Here is a 20074-nt window from a genome sequence, read left to right as displayed (position 1 = left end):
TGGAACCTCGAAGATATAGAAGACCCACTGGCCTCCACATACCAGAAATATAACGGCTGCTGCCCAAATGATCAGCTATCCGAACTGTGCCTAAAAGCTTCCCATACCATCTCATCACGTACAAGAGCTGTGTGACAATGACGACTGTAGTCTGAAAACCAGCCACTCTCCTTAGAGCCCCCATAGATAGATACGCCAATCAGAACTGGGACTCGTATGGAACGACAGAGGGGTGCTGCTCGTGTGTCCAGTATTGTCGTTGGGCGCACCACTGTCTGCGTACGTCCAAGCCCCGCGCCAAACCCTGTCAGGAACGGAGTGTCGTTCACCATGGCTACACGCCCTGGAGGAGCGGAGCAGGCCGCGGAACCTCTGCGCCAAGCACACGCACCTAACACAACCGCTGCGTCAACAACACAGTCGTCCCAGCGAACACACAACACTACAACCACACCGGTACCAACACCAGCCCCCTAAAACAACACAACCCCACCCCTGAAGCCACTGCCTGCGAACCTACACACGACACACAGGAAGACACACTCACACAAGGAACCCCAGAACCAAAAACCCAGAGAAGGCGTAGGCGACCACGCGGAAACAGGAGCGGGAACACACGTGCACCACAACAAAGTACCCAGCGACAACAAAACACTGAGACACAGTCAGCAAGCCAGTGATATCAGCACACACACTACTCCACCCCCCACCGCGTCTGACACACAGGCACCTCAAAATATTCCACATACCAACAACACAAGCGCCAGCCCACACATTACGCCAACACCCGCACCAGCGGCCTCCAACACCACAACCGAGCCACAGGCCGACATACACAACACCAACACAACACTTGAGGGTTTATTGGAAACAATATTCCCCCATCACACGACCGCTCAGATCTTTAACAAGTTCATGGCGGCCGTCACCACACTCGTGACACGGCTCATATATGCTCAACCTGGGCAGTACTGGGCCGCTATACAAACAGCGCTCACCACATTGTTTACATCCATACATGGATAACACGCCACACCCCGCCCCCATCGCAAACAACCAGACACTGACACTGATCCTGTTCTGGAATGCAGACGGGATCAACAACAAAAGGGCGGAATTTGCCGCGCTCATGGAGCGTAAGGGTATCCTCATCGCACTACTGAGCGAAACTAAGCTGAAACCACGCAACCAACTAAACTTCACCGGCTACTGCGTCTATCGTACCGACCGACCGGACGGCTCCGGTCACGGCGGAACAGCCATCATCATACACAAAGACATAGAACACACAAACATAGTGCTCCCTGAACTTGAAAACCTAGAGGCAACCGCCGTCAGGTTCATGTTCAACGGAGCCTACACTACACTGGTGTCAGTATACAACAGCCCTAAAAACATTAAAACACGCGACATCAGCACAATACTCGACATATCACCGCGCGTAATAGCCGCTGGAGATCTTAACGCAAAACACCCGGACTGAAACTCACGAATACGAAACTCCAACGGCAAGAAACTATACGAACACGCACTAGGACGAAACTACATCACACTAGCGCCGACCGAACAGACGCACATTCCCTACCGGAGGGGACACAGGCCAGACGTGTTAGACATGGCCCTCATCAAGGGCATAACAACGACACTTAATGTTGCCGTTGAAAACGATCTGCCCTCAAATCACCAACCCGTTATACTGTACATTGAAGAAACACTGCAGCACATGGAACAACCCAGGATGTTAGACTACAGGCGCGTGAATTGGACCCAGTTCAAGGAAACGGTAGACAGTCGCATCCCACCCACCCACGCGATTAACAAGACAGCCCAAATTGACGAGGCAGTTGAAACCCTCACCGGCGCCGTCCAGGACGCAATAGCCGACACCATACCAATCCGCACGCCACAACACAGTGCTGCCCTCCCCCAGGAAATCCTGGGCCTAATCTCAATGAGGAACCGCCTCAGGAGACATTGGCAGCGTACCAGGCGCCAGCACTTCAAACAACACATTAACAGGCTCCAGGGTATAATCCGGGAAAAAATACAAACATTTAAGACACAACAGTGGGACCAGAAACTCGAAGGGCTGGACACCACGCGACCTGGCGTGTGGCAGCTAGCCCGACACTTCACCAGGGAGAAACTGTACACCCCCACGTTACAAGGGCCCGACGGACCAGCATATTCTGCGGAAGAAAAAGCGGAACTGATGGCCCTCACACTCGCAGCGTCATTCACACCGAACCTGGATCCCTCAGACCCAGCGTTCACACTTGCTACCGACCAGGAGGTCACACGCATCTTGGCCCAACCAGCGCGCAACATCATCCGACAAGCTAGTGCAGCAGAAGTCAAATGGGCCATCATGCATACCACCGCTAGGAAGGCCCCTGGTCACGATGGCATTCAAAACCGTGTCCTCCAGGAGTTCACGGACAAAGCTGTAGTCTACCTAACACACATCACGAATGCCATACTCAAGCACCAGCACTTCCCCGCCTTTTGGACGACGGCCGAGGTCCTGATTTCAGGAAGCCGGGGAAAGTCCACTCCCTCCCACAAAATTACCGACCCATCAGTCTGCTGAGCGCGCTCAGCAAGATCGTTGAGAAGGTAATATTAAAACGACTCACCAGGCACTGTATCACAAACGACACCCTGAGACCGGAGCAATTCGGTTTCAGGAATCACCACTCAACAACACAACAAGTCCTCCGCGTCGTTGAATACATAACACACGGATACAACACAAACAAAGTAACTGGGGCGGTGTTCCTGGACATCGAAAAGGCTTTCGATCGTCTATGGCACAACGGCCTAATACGCAAACTTAGCGACGCAGGGTTTCCCGACGGGCTCGTACGTCTCATACACTCATATCTCAGGGACAGGAGTTTCAACACCGACGTGCAGGGCAAACAATCGACACGACATGGTATACAGGCAGGAGTACCCCAAGGAAGTATCCTATGGCCCTTACTGTTTAACCTCTACATTAACGACCTCCCAGCTACACACAACACGACGGTATCAATCTACGCGGATGACGCCGCCATCCTTGCGCAAAATTGGAACCCGTCTAGCATTAACTCACGACTACAGACTGCACTCAGAACGGCGGAGCCTTGGCTCGTGAAATGGGGTGTTAGAGTAAACGTCGACAAGTGCGAGGCCGTTCTGTTCACTAGAAAACCGAAGCAACTGCGCAAACATCAGCACTGCAACCCAACAACATTACACACACGCCCAATACGTTTCCGCGAGAAGGTCAAATACTTCGGTGTCTGGCTGGACAGGAAACTACTCTGGGGGTACCACATTCAACACGTGACCAACAAAGCTAACGCGAGGCTCAAACAACTCTACCCTATGTTTAACAGGCGTAGCACACTGAACAGGAGGGTGTCTAGGTCCATGTACATGACACTTAATAGACCCCTGTCTGGGGATACGCTGCGCCAACTCGCCTGCAGCTCATACAGAACGAAGTACTCAAAATCATAAGCAACGCTCCGCGCTACACACGCATCGTGGACCTTCACCGGGAATACCGGCTAGATACTATCTTGCAGGTATTCCAAAACTCTCCAAACGACTGTACAATAACACGAGACACTCGCGCAACCCGTTTATCCTTTATCTGGGTAACCACGACCACAACCATAGATGGAAGCATAACAGACCAAAGACATTTTTCTTTTTCTTTTTTTTTTTTTTTTTTTTTTTTTTTTTTTTTTTTTTTATTTGTCATCAGTCTGCTGACTAGTTTGATGCGGCCCGCCACGAATTCCTTTCCTGTGCTAACCTCTTCATCTCAAAGTAGCACTTGCAACCTACGCCCTCAATTATGTGCTTGACGTATTCCAATCTCTGTCTTCCTCTACAGTTTTTGCCCTTTACAGCTCCCTCTAGTACCATGGAAGTCATTCCCTCATGTCTTAGCAAATGTCCTATCATCCTGTCCCTTCTCCTTATCAGTGTTTTCCACATATTCCTTTCCTCTCCGATTCTGCGTAGAACCTCCTCATTCCTTACCTTATCAGTCCGCCTAATTTTCAACATTCGTCTAAAGCACCACATCTCAAATGCTTCGATTCTCTTCTGTTCCGGTTTTCCCACAGTCCATGTTTCACTACCATACAATGCTGTACTCCAGACGTACATCCTCAGAAATTTCTTCCTCAAATTAAGGCCGGTATTTGATATTAGTAGACTTCTCTTGGCCAGAAATGCCTTTTTTGCCATAGCGAGTCTGATGTCTTCCTTGCTCCGTCCGTCATTGGTTATTTTACTGCCTAGGTAGCAGAATTCCTTAACTTCATTGACTTCGTGACCATCAATCCTGATGTTAAGTTTCTCACTGTTCTCATTTCTACTACTTCTCATTACCTTCGTCTTTCTCCGATTTACTCTCAAACCATACTGTGTACACATTAGACTGTTCATTCCGTTCAGCAGATCATTTAATTCTTCTTCACTTTCACTCAGGACAGCAATGTCATCAGCGAATCGTATCATTGATATCGTTTCACCTTGTATTTTAATTCCACTCCTGAACCTTTCTTTTATTTCCATCATTGCTTCCTCGATGTACAGATTGAAGAGTAGGGGCGAAAGGCTACAGCTTTGTCTTACACCCTTCTTAATACGAGCACTTCGTTCTTGATCGACCACTCTTATTATTCCCTCTTGGTTGTTGTACATATTGTATATGACCCGTCTCTCCCTATAGCTTACCCCTACTTTTTTCAGAATCTCGAACAGCTTGCACCATTTTATACTGTCGAACGCTTTTTCGAGGTCGACAAATCCTATGAAAGTGTCTTGATTTTTCTTTAGCCTTGCTTCCATTACTAGCCGTAACGTCAGAATTGCTTCTCTCGTCCCTTTACTTTTCCTAAAGCCAAACTGATCGTCACCTAGCGCATTCTCAATTTTCTTTTCCATTCTTCTGTATATTATTCTTGTAAGCAGCTTCGATGCATGAGCTGTTAAGCTGATTGTGCGATAATTCTCGCACTTGTCAGCTCTTGCCGTCTTCGGAATTGTGTGGATGATGCTTTTCCGAAAGTCAGATGGTATATCGCCAGACTCATACATTCTACACACCAACGTGAATAGTCGTTTTGTTGCCACTTCCCCCAATGATTTTAGAAATTCTGATGGAATGTTATCTATCCCTTCTGCCTTATTTGACCGTAAGTCCTCCAAAGCTCTTTTAAATTCCGATTCTAATACTGGATCCCCTATCCCTTCTAAATCGACTACTGTTTCTTCTTCTATCACATCAGACAAATCTTCACCCTCATAGAGGCTTTCAATGTATTCTTTCCACCTATCTGCTCTCTCCACTGCATTTAACAGTGGAAATCCCGTTGCACTCTTAATGTTACCACCGTTGCTTTTAATGTCACCAAAGGTTGTTTTGACTTTCCTGTATGAGTCTGTCCTTCCGACAATCATATCTTTTTCGATGTCTTCACATTTTTCCTGCAGCCATTTCGTCTTAACTTCCCTGCACTTCTTATTTATTTCATTCCTCAGCGACTTGTATTTCTGTATTCCTGATTTTCCCGGAACATGTTTGTACTTCCTCCTTTCATCAATCAATGAAGTACACTCCTGGAAATTGAAATAAGAACACCGTGAATTCATTGTCCCAGGAAGGGGAAACTTTATTGACACATTCCTGGGGTCCGATACATCACATGATCACACTGACAGAACCACAGGCACATAGACACAGGCAACAGAGCATGCACAATGTCGGCACTAGCACAGTGTATATCCACCTTTCGCAGCAATTCAGGCTGCTATTCTCCCATGGAGACGATCGTAGAGATGCTGGATGTAGTCCTGTGGAACGGCTTGCCATGCCATTTCCACCTGGCGCCTCAGTTGGACCAGCGTTTGTGCTGGACGTGCAGACCGCGTGAGACGACGCTTCATCCAGTCCCAAACATGCTCAATGGGGGACAGATCCGGAGATCTTGCTGGCCAGGGTAGTTGACTTACACCTTCTGTAGCACGTTGGGTGGCACGGGATACATGCGGACGTGCATTGTCCTGTTGGAACAGCAAGTTCCCTTGCCGGTCTAGGAATGGTAGAACGATGGGTTCGATGACGGTTTGGATGTACCGTGCACTATTCAGTGTCCCCTCGACGATCACCAGTGGTGTACGGCCAGTGTAGGAGATCGCTCCCCACACCATGATGCCGGGTGTTGGCCCTGTGTGCCTCGGTCGTATGCAGTCCTGATTGTGGCGCTCACCTGCACGGCGCCAAACACGCATACGACCATCATTGGCACCAAGGCAGAAGCGACTCTCATCGCTGAAGACGACACGTCTCCATTCGTCTCTCCATTCACGCCCGTCGCGACACCACTGGAGCCGGGCTGCACGATGTTGGGCCGTGAGCGGAAGACGGCCTAACGGTGTGCGGGACCGTAGCCCAGCTTCATGGAGACGGTTGCGAATGGTCCTCGCCGATACCCCAGGAGCAACAGTGTCCCTAATTTGCCGGGAAGTGGCGGTGCGGTCCCCTACGGCACTGCGTAGGATCCTACGGTCTTGGCGTGCATCCGTGCGTCGCTGCGGTCCGGTCCCAGGTCGACGGGCACGTGCACCTTCCGCCGACCACTGGCGACAACATCGATGTACTGTGGAGACCTCACGCCCTACGTGTTGAGCAATTCGGCGGTACGTCCACCCGGCCTCCCGCATGCCCACTATACGCCCTCGCTCAAAGTCCGTCAACTGCACATACGGTTCACGTCCACGCTGTCGCGGCATGCTACCAGTGTTAAAGACTGCGATGGAGCTCCGTATGCCACGGCAAACTGGCTGACACTGACGGCGGCGGTGCACAAATGCTGCGCAGCTAGCGCCATTCGACGGCCAACACCGCGGTTCCTGGTGTGTCCGCTGTGCCGTGCGTGTGATCATTGCTTGTACAGCCCTCTCGCAGTGTCCGGAGCAAGTATGGTGGGTCTGACACACCGGTGTCAATGTGTTCTTTTTTCCATTTCCAGGAGTGTATTTCTTCTGTTACCCATGCGTTCTTCGCAGCTACCTTCTTTGTACCTATGTTTTCCTTCCCAACTTCTGTGATGGCCCTTTTTAGAGATGTCCATTCCTCTTCAATTGTACTACCTACTGCGCCATTCCTTATTGCTGTATCTATAGCGTTAGAGAACTTCAAACGTATCTCGTCATTCCTTAGTACTTCCGTATCCCACTTCTTTGCGTATTGATTCTTCCTGACTAATGTCTTGAATTTCAGCCTACACTTCATCACTACTATATTGTGATCTGAGTCTATATCTGCTCCTGGGTACGCCTTACAATCCAGTATCTGATTTCGGAATCTCTGTCTGACCATGATGTAATCTAATTGAAATCTTCCCGTATCTCCCGGTCTTTTCCAAGTATACCTCCTCCTCTTGTGATTCTTGAACAGGGTATTCGCTATTACTAGCTGAAACTTTTTACAGAACTCAATTAGTCTTTCTCCTCTTTCATTCCTTGTCCAAGGCCCATATTCTCCTGTAACCTTTTCTTCTACTCCTTCCCCTACAACTGCATTCTAGTCGCCCATGACTATTAGATTTTCGTCCCCCTTTACATACTGCATTGCCCTTTCAATATCCCCATATACTTTCTCTATCTGTTCATCTTCAGCTTGCGACGTCGGCATGTATACCTGAACTATCGTTGTCGGTGTTGGTCTGCTGTCGATTCTGATTAGAACAACCCGGTCACTGAACTGTTCACAGTAACACACCCTCTGCCCTACCATCCTATTCATAACAAATCCTACACCTGTTATACTATTTTCTGCTGCTGTTGATAGTACCCGATACTCAGCTGACCAGAAATCCTTGTCTTCCTTCCACTTCACTTCACTGACCCCTACTATATCTAGATTGAGCCTTTGCATTTCCCTTTTCAGATTTTCTAGTTTCCTTACCACGTTCAAGCTTCTGACATTCCACGCCCCGACTCGTAGAATGTTATCCTTTCGTTGATTATTCAATCTTTTTCTCATGGTAACCTCCCCCTTGGCAGTCCCCTCCCGGAGATCCGAATGGGGGACTATTCCGGAATCTTTTGCCAATGGAGAGATCATCATGACACTTCTTCCATTATAGGCCACATGTCCTGTGGATACACGTTACGTGTCTTTAATGCAGTGGTTTCCATTGCCTTCTGCATCCTCATGTCGTTGATCATTGCTGATTCTTCCGCCTTTAGGGGCAACTTCCCACCCCTAGGACAAGAGAGTGCCCTGAACCTCTATCCGCTCCTCCGCCCTCTTTGACAAGGCCGTTGGCAGAATGAGGCTGACTTCTTATGCCGGAAGTCTTCGGCCGCCAATGCTGATTATTTATCAAAATTTAGGCAGTGGCGGGGATCGAACCCGGGACCGAAGACGTATCGATTATGAATCAAAGACGCCAACCCCACACCACATTACTGGCTAGGAACTAAACATCTGTGGTCCATAGAACGCTAACACGACAGTACTGGCGAGCCCCTGCAACACAGTTATTACTGGAAACCCAGACGTTCGACCGGCCGAAAAACAGGCAACCGCAGGGAAACCGTACTGTACACAGCACGCTAACCAGCCACACACACCCCTTACACCGTCTGTGAGCCGATCTATGACCGATCGCCCACTAATCTACAACGACCTTGAACTGTTGCAGGGACGCAGCAACTGCAGCAAGCGCTGCAACAAGCTCCAACAACGACAAAGGTAACGATGCACGAGACCTCGAACTAGCATAACCACACCTTGCATGCACTGTCGCAGACAGCAAGCCGCTACTGCCCTTACTACCCGTCCTACTGTCGCAAAGGTTTTCTTCCCTTGGCTTTTGCCTTGGCACTTTTTTTCCTCTGCCCTTACAACCGCTACCCTTCGATCGCTTTCGTCCACTCTCTATTTCCTGATGGACCATGTTAATGAGTAGTCTTACCCAGACGCATGGATAACATCACAGCCCGCATCCTGTGACTCCTGATTCACAAACTAACATGTTATACGGAGGTGACAGTAGAACTTTTCGTTTGGTCACCACGTTGGTGTGGGCGTGGAGGGGCCCCATCCTATATTAATGCGTACCTTTCTGCTGCCGTGTCAAAGGAAGCCGCAACCTTGGTCGTCGATCCTGGCATTGTAGTACTGACAATGTGGATACTTCCCTTGCTGCAAACAACCCCATCTGCTGACTCAAGATACGTGACAGCTATACGATCCTGCACAAGATTTCTGTCCTTTCGAGCCCTAGTGCGGTGTGGCCGTTTAGATCCAGTACGGTGCTTAGTATGGCCCTTCTGAACCCATAAATTTCATATACTCATGACAGTTGTGGTATTCCAACAGACGCGAGCGGAGTATCATGGTGTGCTAAACCGCTGTCTCCGCAAGTCGCGAACCTACCGCAGTCGAATTCCGATAAAATTTTCTCACAGACGACGATGTTTAAAAGCCATTCCTCAACGAGGAACGTGCTGTGTAATCTTTCCTTATACAATGAATGTAGATGGAGTTCCTCCTACCCATCGGGTAGCTAATAACGGAATTCCAGCGTCGGCTGTAATTATCGTATGGCAGCGAAACTTTGTAGATATGCCAATTCGGAAATGTGGAACAGATTTATACTACAAAAAATATTAGTTCCAATTTTGGCCAATATATGCAGATCTGGTGCTGTACAGCAACTCGTCGACGTCTCCAGTGCTCATACTGAACATACTGTGTAAATGGCGGTTGACAATGAAATCAATATTATGTCTTTCTCACTTGTACGACCTTTTCTGATAATGTTCCGTTACTAATACATTACGTAGGGACACATCTCTACATACTTCTCTTGGAATCACAGCGCCAGAGTTGCGTATGGTGGTCAAAACTGGAACTAATTTTTTCCAGCATGAAGCGGTTCCGTGTTAACGCATTAGAGTATCTACCAAGTTTCACTACTGTACGATAATTTCAGCCCACACTGGACCTCTGTGAGTAGCTACACTTTTCTAATTATGACTACATGCTACTTTGTACTGTTGTGCTGAAACTGAAATCATTTTCAGAATCAAGTATGTAGTGCACTTCATGCTAATTCGACGTTTTGTAATAAACCACCTTCATGGTGTTTCGAGTTTAATTAGCATTGGTGTAGAACGTTACACAACTAAAAGCGCCATTTCTAAACTCACTGAATGCATACCAATGGTGTCGAACATCAGGTAGCCCTGCATTGTTAGCAGGGGCATAAAGACTTAACACACAATGGAGAGCGTTTGTATTAGACAGAGGCGCTTTTTCTCAAGAAGCGTTGCCCGCTAAGATTGAGACTCACCATAAACGTATTCACTAGGGGCAAAGGGCGGCCACATGTGTACCACACAGCAGGGGGGCAGCAACGTGCCTGGAGACTCCTGTTTCTTGACAGTCCTTCTTTCAAGCGAGTTCGAAATTCCTACAGGTAAGTGAGAAGCTGCTGGGATGGATCGTAAAGCAACCAGGTCGGAATTAATACGAAAATCCTGGAACGAAAACAGAGTGCTATCGCTCAGTCCCGGGGATGTGTATTAAACGTGAAAAATTTTCAGGATTTTTAAAATAAAGCAACGTTATCATCATGCTAAATATCTACATTAGTGTAGAACGTTACATAACTTCATGTCTAGATATTTGTTTCTTAACGTAGTCACTCTGGTGGCGAACACTTTTCTCTCATCGAGAGACCAGTTAGTTGACACAGTTGCTGTAGAGTATTTGACAATGTTGAGGGAGCCACAACTTTACCTCTGATTTCATCGCTTCATCACTATAAGAGCGAAGTCCTTGAAGGCGTTCGTTAACAGTTGAAAATCAGATGGGCCAAATAGGGACTGTGTGGAGGATGATCGATGACAGTGAACCCAAGGCGTCAAATTGCTGAAAAAAGTTTGCTTTCTTTAAAAAGCTTTGAGTTTTCACATAAAAATTTCGGAACCATTACTTTTCAGCATGCTCTCGTAGAAGCCAAGGACTAGGAGACGATAGGAAACTCATATCACTGGAAACCTGTCACAGATTGTAGAAAGGTTACCGCTAGGTGTAAAAGTACTGACAACACCCTCAACCTGTTTTTGTTGCTGTGGTCTTCATTCTGAAGTCTGGTTTGAGGCATCTGATCACACTGGTCTAGCTTGTACAAGTCACTCTCCACATAACATACAACCGATTGAAATTAGTTACTGTAATTAAGCCTTGGTCTCCACTCTACAATTTTTTCCTAATATTCTCCTTCATCTTCAGTACCACTTCATTAGTTATCCGATCTATCCATCTAACCATTAGCATTTTTCTGTAGCACGTCATTTCAAAAATACTAGTCTTGTTTCCGTTCTCTAAAGGCTACACAGTTAGACAAACGTCTTCAGAAACGACTACATAACTCTTAGTTACACATCAAATGTTTCTATATTTTGCTTTTCCAGAAATGGTCTTCTTTCTATTGCCAGACTGCGTTTACATCCTCTCCGGCAATCGTCATTGCTGCGGCCCACATAACAGAACTTATCGTCTAATTTTAGTTTCATAGTTCGTAATCTAATTCCCACAGCACTGCCAGATTTCATTCGACTACATTCCATTACACTTTTTTTTTTATTTTTGGTGAGATTCGTCTTATAACTTCGTTTCAAGACACTATACATTCTGTTGAAATTCTATTCCAAGTCCTTTGCCGTGTTTGACAGAAAAAAAACTGAAATCCGGAAACCTTGTAGTTTTTGATTCTATTGTCCGAACTTTAAACCTTTTCGTTTCTCTTACTGCTTGTTTAAAGTTTAGGCTGAATAACATCGGATAAAGACTAGTACCTTGTCTCCTTTTTCAACTGGTGCCTTCTTTTGATGCTCTGTGATGTTTAAAAGGGCAGGCGGGTTTCTGTACCAGCTGTAGATAACCTTACAGTCTCTGTAATTAAGCCGTGCTACCTTCAGAATTTGGAACTACGTGTTTGTTTAAAATTGTTAAAAACTTTCAATCTACAAATGCTATAAACGTAGGTTTGCCTTTTGTAAGTCTAGCTTCCAAAATAAAAAGCAGAGTCAGTATCATCTCTCGTATTTCTACATTTCACCGGAACCAAAACTGATCTTAACGGTGTCGAATTTTACCAACAGTTTTTCGCTCTACTGAAAATAAGCTCTAAGAAAAATAAAAAAATAAAAAGAAATGAAAAAATCGATGCATCGCGAAGGAATTATCCGAATAGCACGGAAATCGGTAGGTGTGATGTACATGTGCAGATAAACAAATGATTACGATGTCAGAAAAAAACTGAATGATTTATTCAAGAGCTACACTAATTGAGCAATCAGTAACGCATTGGTCCACCATTGGCTCTTACGCAAGCAGCTATTCGGCTTGAAATTGATCAATAGAGTTGTTGGATGTCCTCCTGAGGGATATCGAGCGAAGTTCTTACCAATCTCGAGCTGGTCGGAGGCCCCTGCCCATAACGCTCCAAATGTTCTTAACTGGGGAGAGATCCGGCAACCTTTCTGGCCAAGGTATAGTTTGGCAAGCACGAAGACACGCGTTAGAATCACTCGTCGTGTGTGGGCGGGCATTATGTTGCTGAAAGGTAAGCGCAGGACGGCTTTCCATGAAGGACAACAAAATGAGACTTGGAATATCGTCGACGTAGCGCTTGCTGTAATTGTGCCGCAGATGAGAACCAAAGGGGTCCTGTTATGAAAAGGAATAGCACTGCAGTCCAACACTCCTGGTTGTCGGGTCGTACGGAGGACGACATTCAGGATAATATTTCACCGCTCCAGACAAGTCTTTGTCCTGGAATCTCACTGGCTGGAATAGAATTCTCTCCAGTGATTAGGCCCGCTTCCAACTGAGCCCCGATGACTAGCGAAGGCGGGGCTCGGCACGCCCTGGACAGTGGTGGCACCAATCTGACTGTCACCCAACAACCAGGAGTGATAGTCTGCGACACCATGTCATTTCATAGCAGGAACATTTTGGCAGTAATCCGCAACGCCCTTACAGCACATCGGTACATCGACGATTTTCTACGTTCCATTTTGTTGCCCTACATGGGAAGTCATCCTGGAATTACATTTCAGCAAGATAATTCCCGCCTGCACACTTGTCGAGTTTCTACTGGTTCCCTTCATGACTGCCAAACCATACCTTGAGCAGCAACGTCGCTGGATCTCTCCCCAGTTAAGACAGTTTGGAGCATTATGGGCAGGGCTTCCAACCACCTCGGGGTTTTGACGATCTAACGCACCAACTCCACAGAATTTGGCAAGATATCCCTCAGGACATCCAACAACTCTATTAATCAATGCCAAACCAAATAACTGTCTTCATAAGGGCCAATGCTTTACTGACTTGTTCAATTTGTGAACCACTTTTTCTTGAATAAATTACCTATTTTTTTTTAATTTGTAATCATTTGTTTGTCTGCGCATATACATCACATCTACCTATTTTCGTTCCACTCGGATATTTCCTTCGTGGCGCGTCTTCGCAAGAATGACTTATTAATCTGGTTATTCCATAATGTTAACACTTCTCAGCACCTGTCTTCTTTTATACTGTTTCTGTTACATTCTTCATGAAGACTGAAGAGATTCCGCCTATTTGAAATATCTTGCATACCAGGTGGAGTAATTTTACCATGGTTAGTTCTCCCAAGTTTCTTAAAAGCGCTAATGGAATGTTCCCTACTCTAGGTGGCTTGTTGTCACTTAAGTTGTACATTTGTCTGTCAAGATCTTTTTCCTTTGTATAATATTGTCATCGTTTTCATTTTTATAGCCTTAATTTAAATTGCTGCCACCCCTCTGCTTTCCTTTCTTTGCTTACTACTGGCTCTTACTTCTGAGCTCTTATTAATACAGCTGCTTCTATTTTTGTTCCAAAGATAGCTTTAATATTGCTGTAAGTTATCTCTAGCTTTCCCATGCTCATATATTCTTCTACAGCCTTGCTTTTCTTTTCTGGGCATTCCGGCTATTCCACTTTGAATTTCCTATCAACATCATTAAAGAGATCTTCGGAAAAAAGGATGGATTTTAAAAGAAGAGTTTTTACTAGTGAGTTCTCCACGTTTTCATTTATGTCTGCGAAACAAGGACATCAAGCGAAATTGCAAAAACAAAATTGAGAACTGCAAATAAAGGCATGGAAAGATTGATGCTAGCCGTAACTCTAAGAGTTCGCAAAAGAGCTGACGATGTTTATGTAGAGTCCAAAGCCATTGATGTAATATTCCGACAACAGGTTACGGCACTGAAGTAGAAGCAGACAGGATATGCTACGAGACAAAATGATGGCCGGCCGGAGGGGCCGAGCGGTTAAAGGCGCTACAGTCTGGAACCGCACGACCGCTACGGTCGCAGGTTCGAATCCTGCCTTGGGCATGGATGTGTGTGATGTCCTTAGGTTCGTTAGGTTTAAGTAGTTCTAAGTTCTAGGGGACTTATGACCACAGCAGTTGAGTCCCATAGTGCTCAGAGCCATTTGAACCATTTGAACAAAATGATGGAAGGCAGCGTCCGTTAGATCAGAACGCCACCAGTCCGTGGAGCTTCAACTGGCAGAAGACTGCCCGAGAACCACACGAACGGATACTGCTTCTCGATTTGATAAGGCTAATCTCACATGGAACTGAAATAGCTGTACTTTTTGTTATTAGTTTAATATTGGATCAGTCTTCGGCTTTGAAGGGATTTATTTCAATAACTTACTTTCCTTTCAATAACCCAGTAAACGTATTTGGGGAAGATATTAAGCATGAAACGTGTAGTCCAAAACTTACCGAATAAAGTTAACAGAGCAGTCGTGGAATGGCAGGCACTGAAACTAAGCGTAAATAAATGGAAATAGTGATTGTACGAGGTAAGACAGATTAGGCTCTCAGCTCAAAGAGAGTTACATCTAAGTCTTTTTTTTACGAAAGTTATTATACACAAAATTGTTCATCTTCAAAACGACCAAAGGCTGATATTTTAATCGTCAAAAGTACAGTGATGTATAATATGTTTTTTTCTTAAATTAAGCGAGGTATTTACCGGCTTGCTAACATTTTGGATAATGATTGACAATTACTGTGACTGAAAAGCAGAGAATTGCCACTTGCCGGCAGCAGCTGTCAGGCACCACCTGATGACGTCGAGCAGATACGCTGAACAAATACTGTGGGATTTACAAAACATGGAAGGGCGGCAGACACGAGACTCATATCTTCCTCAGGTGGTTATGTGGGCGCAAATGGTTCACAAAATATATAGATATCTTGGTAAGTAGCGATGTACAAATCTATAAATCAAAATGCAATGTTTGAATAATCGCTTGTAGATGATTCTCTTTTCTGGGTCATCAGTCGTCTGACTGTTCAGTGCCGCCCGAATAGTTGTGGTATCGAGTGACAAAAAGAGTGACAAACATGCTGAACAGTGTGTGGATGGCGAAAACACGAAGAGGTGAATATAGAACAGTGATAAAAGTGGTAGTGCGACCTCCACACCAGATGTGACGAAACGAAAATCAGCAAATAGTAAGTAATTACATTTTTTACAAAAAATCGCGAAGTCAACTGTTTGATAATCTATCACTAACAAAACTGTATCATTATAGATTCCACTGATGATGCCTTAAAAGAGTAGAAGGCGAAACGCGTATGGATTAAATACAATAAATAGCAGCAGAAAAAGGCAGTTTGAGTTGCAAAACAAGTATTTATATGCTTGCTGCGCAAGATGGCCACACAAACAAACGTGCGACATCCTCCCCTTTGTCTATATTTCGCACTAACCCTTAACCAACAAATTCTTCAGTTGTTTGTTGAATATATTATAGTCCTTGTCGTTCTCTATACCTTTTGCCCTCTGGAGGCCTCTGTGGTACCACCGAAAAGTAAACTATTTTTGTCTGTACTAGTCTGCTTCTGATATTCTCCTTAATTCGTGAATCATGCGCTATTTTGTTCCCAACGCAGCAGAATTACTCCCCAGTGTTGATATTAAGTTCATTGCTAATCTCCTGTATGCTGTTCCTTATTACCTCCGTCTTCCTCCAGTTTACTGTCGGTCCATATTCTATGCCATTAGAATTCAACAGATCCTATAACTCTTCTTCATTTTCACACAGGTTAGCAATCATTATCAACGAATATTATTACTGGTGTTCTTTGACAATGAACTTGAATCGTTTTGAATTTTAATCTCATCCCTGAATCTTTCTTTTATTTCCATCATTATTTCTTGGGCGTACAGATTGATCACTGGGGAATTCGTCCTTTTAATCCAACCTCCCCTTTCCCTGTCTTCCAATTTATTGGTTTTCGCATGTAGCGTATATTACCAGACTCAGAAGTACTTCGCAGTTGCTGAGTATGTATTGAAATTGACTGTACGTCCTGATCTCCCTTGACCCCTCTTTCTGTTCGTCTCCTCTTCTCCCCTCTCTTTGTTTACCACCTCCTCCCCCTCTCCGTCCACCTCCTCCTTCTGCTTCCCCCACTCTTTCATTTCCTCTCCCCATCCCCCCTCTCGCTCAGCATAAGCTTTTATTACTGTTACAGCAAACGAAACTTTGATTTGGAACTGAAGTCGCTTAAAACAAATGGGTAAACTGGTTGAGATCATTTATGTATGGGGTATGAAAGACATTTCCATCTGTTAGATTGTGACGATAGTAACTTCCAAGACAGTATTTAGCGTAGCTTTAATCTTCAAGCGGGTACAATTACAAAGTTTCGGACGATTTAAATTCTGTAGTAATATTCTAATCATAAGTCGGTAAGCTATAAAAGTAACTTTTCTGCTTTCTGTTAATACCGTATGTGAGGAATAAAACAAAACAACACACAGTTTTGTATACAACTTTCATTTAAAATTATACAGGATGTAATGGGTATTAGTGCAGATATTTGTACACAAGATACCTTCATATGTACGCACATCAATGTGTTGGTTGTTTTGTTTCTGCACCGAACAGTTTTCCCACAAACACGTAACAAAATTTACGATCTGATTTTTATGCATGGCCGCGCGTGGACAGCGAAGTGAACGACTTTCTTTTTGCCTCCACACCTACATACTATGCATAAAAGCTATAATTATTATTCTGAAAATGACGTAAATACTGATTCAATGCTGTTCAGTACACCTTCTTCTTATATCTGTCAAAAGCTTTCTCTCAATCCACAAATACTATAAAGGTACGTTTCCCTTTTCTCTGTTTAGCTTCTAAAATAAGACGTGGAGTCAGTATTATCTCCCATGTTCCTAACGGAACCAAAACTGAGCTTAAAGGGGTCGTCCTCTACCAGAAGTTTCCCCATTCCATCCTTCTGAAAATACAGTGGAAGTAAAAAATAAAAAAAAATAACGGCGCACTACGAAGGAACTATCCAAATGGAACGGAATTCACTAACTGTGATGTACATATAGAAACAAATGATTACGATTTCAGAAAAACTGGATGATTTATTCAAGAGAAAGCAAGTCAGTAAAGCAGTAGTCCTCTTCCGAACCATATGCAAGCAATTTTTGGCTTGTCACTGATTGACAGAGTTGCTGGATGTCCTCCTGAGGGATATCGTGCCTCATTTTATACAAATGGCGCGTAGATCGCCAAAACCCGAGTTGGTTGAGGACCCTGCTCATAATGCTCGAAACGATCTCAACTGCAGAGAGATGTGGTGATCTTGCTGGCCAAGGCAGTGTTTGATAAGCACAAAGACAAGCAGTCAATGAGATTCCTTTTCTGTCAACCGCCTATAAACGCTCTTAAGGACGTTGAAGAACCAGTCGGATCGATGATAATGATAAACCCGGGGCTGTGTGCCTCTCTGACGATTGCTCGGTCCTGCCGTTCTGTCACCTCTCTAGGCCTTCTTCACCAGTCTTCGGCTCACCGAGTCCTGCCAGCATCGTCGAATACTGTAATCGCTGCTATTCAAGTGTAGAGCTATTCGCCGACTACTCGAACCGACTTTTTTTTTCGTGCAACTACCCGTCCTCTCTCTGCTTATACTGCGTGTACGTGCCTGTCGGTGTGGCGTGGTTACTCTCCAACCGAGTACACGAAATGAAATTCGCAGGGACTTTATGCTCTGATATCGACATATCCCTTGTTTATTATTCTTGCCTGCTCCAGGTGAAGTTCCGCTGCCAATCGGCTGCCAAAGTTGATAATTTTGCATTTTCCGTCGATACCTGTAAGAATATCGATTTGTGATCAACCAGCATGAGTCCTTTGTGGTGCATTGTTTATTTTCTTCTTTCTTTGTCTTCAAAAAAGTAGTTGAAAACAACTGTTGTAAGTATATGCCACACAGCTTCTAAGACATTCTAAGCTTCGACTGGTCTAAAACCAGTTTTTCTACTAGAATGTGTTCCACGTTTTTGCTACGAATTCAATTTAGAATTATTCTTTTCAGCAGTTTACAGCAGGAAGTAAGGAGAGCTGAGGAGCGATGTTTTTTGTTTTTTGTTTTATATGTTGGTTTTCTTGGTTTAGTAATTGCGAGTATTTCTGTTTGCTTTTCTTCCTTGGACTGTGTCCACATTTCAGAATTGTCCGCCCCGGTAGCTGAGTGGACAGTCGGCTCTCAGCCGTGGCAGCGTGCGGACGGCCCCGCGCGCCGGCCAGTGCTCCGCTGCAGGCGTTGTTTACTTCCGCGTCGTAGCTTTCAGGCTTGCGTCCGTCCACTGTGTACAACATGTCGAGCGCTTACCGCCGTGCGACCCTTAAAGTTTCCTTCCCAGCTGAACATGCGCGACCTCGTGCACATGAAGTTGAAACGTTCATACGTGAAGAAGTTCGTTTAGATCCTAACCACGTTATCGGAATCCATTTTTCGATCACGAGTAGTGTCGTTCATATTAAAATGACAAACACCGAGGTGTGTGAAGATGTTATTCGCCGCCATGCCAATGGACTTAAGTTCAAATACTCTGATGGTCACGTCGGAGCTGTAACACTTGAACTCGCAGAGTACGGTCAACGCACGATTAGGGTGTTTGAACTACCTTTTGAAGTGCCGAAGGACGAAGTTGTCTCTGCGTTACAACCATACGGTAACGTCATCGGTTACGTAGAGGAAAAATGGCAAACTTTCACGACCTACCAGGTCCTTAATGGTGTGCGTCAGGTCAAAATTGAACTGAAAAAACATATTCCATCATACCTGACCATTGGCGGGGTGCGAGCCATTGTCATGTACGACGGCCAACCCCGAACATGTGCGGGTTGCGGACAAGAAGGCCACGTCAGATCCGCCTGCATGCGACGCCGCCTGATTCAGACGCCGGTCGGCGAGGAAGCGTCCCCAGCGGTGATGACTCAGATCCCTGTCACATACGCCAAGGTTGCCCAGGGAGGTAACACGTCTACACAGAGTCTTCCTGCTCCGTTGACGTCGTCTGATCAGGTAGATGCAACCGCTCCTGAGATTCCTTCTGAGGTGCCCCAGACGCCAAATCCTAACCTGCCGAATCATCGCAGCACTGTGACTGAAAATGCTACTGAGATGGACGTTGATCCGGGAGTGGTACCTACTTCTGCTTTCCTTCAGACTGGTCCGGAGTCAGACGAAAGCCACCCGCCATCGGACTCTGAACGACTTGTTCGAAAACAAGGGTCGACACGAAAGAGAAAGAAACGTAGCCGTACACCCCCTGATGAATCCATTCTACGGATGGATACCGGGGATGCAGACCCGAAGATGGACGACAAACCGATCTTTGATGACCGAATGGCTGATGCGACAGACCCGCCACAGGCGACCATTGGCAACGAACACCCCTCATTACTGCCGCCGTCGCCCCCACAGGTCGACGTTGAAGAGAGCCTATCCGATGAGACGAAAACTACGTCTCCTCTCCACGTGGATGACGTGCACAGCCGATGCCCTACCGCAGCATCAGTCTCCTGGGCAGACGACGTGGAGATCGAAGGGACTGGGGTGGATGCTGCTGATGATGGGGCACCCCCATCGGTTGCGCCCGCGCCCGCAAACTCTCCACAATAGCA

This window comes from Schistocerca americana, chromosome 3, assembly GCF_021461395.2.
Source record: "Schistocerca americana isolate TAMUIC-IGC-003095 chromosome 3, iqSchAmer2.1, whole genome shotgun sequence".
Lineage (NCBI taxonomy): Eukaryota > Metazoa > Arthropoda > Insecta > Orthoptera > Acrididae > Schistocerca > Schistocerca americana.
Note: the sequence above shows the minus strand (reverse complement) of the source record.